Genomic DNA, 1,825 nt, shown 5'->3' on the forward strand with positions numbered 1-1,825 from the left:
GAGGCAGGAGACTCACTTGAGCCCAGGGGTTGGAGGTTGCTGTGAGCTGTGATGACACAACACTCTACCCAGGGGGACAGCTTGAGGCTCTGTCTCAAAAGAAATTAAAAAAAAAAACAAAAACCTGTAAGCTCAGGTAATACACATGCCTTGGCTTTCCAAGTTCTGGGATGACAAGCATGAGCCAGTGCACCCAGCAGGTCTCTAACTGTTGAGCTCAAGCAATCCACCTGCCTCTGCCTCCCGAGTAGCACCTCCTGAGTAGCTGGCACTATAGGCATGAGCCATCATGCCCGGCCTCCTAAGGCTAATATTGGTGACCAAAACCAAATCATGGTTACCTTTTGTTGAAATGAATACATAGGGAACTCTGCTAGTCCTTCCAGGGATGTCACTCACCACAGATGAGTTGGAGGCCACTTGTTTGCAAATCTTAACAAGCCATTGGAAACTCTCCTATGAAATTCCTTTAGGCCTCTGGGCCAGAGAGTCTAGGATATTTCATTCCTTGTAGGAGAAGTCGCAGCAATCAGCAGACCAGGGGGGACCTACACATACACGGGCATAGGAACTCCTGTGTGATTTGAGGTAAGTGTTTAGCCACAGGCAACTGCTTCGGCTTCCTGTTTGGTCGAGACTAGATAAGCAGTGAAACTTCCTCTCCAGTAGCCCAAAGCCCCGGGAACTGGGTGCTCTGCTTGGTGCGAGGCAAACAGTAAAGTTTGTGGAGCATGTCTGGAAGGTCCGTGGGAAGAATGACTGTTGAATGCTTGAGATTTACAGACGAAGAAATTACAAAATGTCCTACCTTGATTTACCTTGAGGGAAAAAAGCAAAAAGATGCCTACAAGGCAGTGTTGTGGGGTTTTCTTGTTTTTGTTTTTTGCAGTTTTTGGCAGGGGCTGGGTTTGAACCCACGACCTCTGGGGCCCGGGCCGGTGCCCTATTCCTTTGAGCCACAGGCGCTGCCCCAAGGCAGTGTGTTTTTAAGATAAAAATTAAACTATATATTTAAAAGTATATTAGAAATGTCAGGTGCAAATTAGTACCATGGAAGTTAGCTCATTTTATCTGACAGAGAGAACTTTTTTCAAATCATTCCAAACTACTGGACACCATCCAAGTATGAAATTTTAAAATCTGCATTAATCATAGGAACAGTCAAGATGTCTTTTCTTTTTTTTCAGACAGAGTCCCACTCTGTTACCTGGGTAGAATGCCATGGGGTCAGCCTAGCTCACAGCAACTTCAAACTTGTGGGCTCAAGAGATCCTCTTGCCTCAGACTTCTGAGTAGCTGGGACTACAGGCACCTACCACGATGCCCAGCTAGTTTTTCTGTTTTTAGTAGAGATGGGGTCTCACTTCTGCTCAGGCTGGTCTTGAACTTCTGAGCTCAAGCAATCCACCTGTTTCACTTTCCCAGAGTGCTAGTTGAAAGCCACCCTGCCTGGCCAAGATGTCTTTTCTTAATACCTTTAAAAGTAAAAAATAAAATAAAATAAAATAAAATGGTTGGGGTTTCCTGAGTAAAAGCACAGCCCGGGAGCAGGAGTCTTGAGGAAGAGAAGATTACTGCAGTGAGCAGGGAGATACCCGGTATTTTCCTTTTCCTGCCTCCATGTCCCTTTAGCTTCCAGAAGAGCCTAATTTGAGACTATGCAAGGATCACTGTTTGCCCAAAGCCTCACTCCTGAATGAAAGGAGAAAAAGGGACTTCAGCACTTTTTTTTTTTTTTTTTTTTTGAGACGGAGCCTCAAGCTGTCCCCCTGGGTAGAGTACCATGGCATCACGCTCACAGCAACCTCCAACTCCTGGGCTCAAG

The sequence above is a fragment of the Otolemur garnettii genome, unplaced genomic scaffold (genome assembly GCF_000181295.1).
Source record: "Otolemur garnettii isolate 467f Iridium unplaced genomic scaffold, OtoGar3 scaffold00021, whole genome shotgun sequence".
In the NCBI taxonomy this organism is placed as follows: domain Eukaryota; kingdom Metazoa; phylum Chordata; class Mammalia; order Primates; family Galagidae; genus Otolemur; species Otolemur garnettii.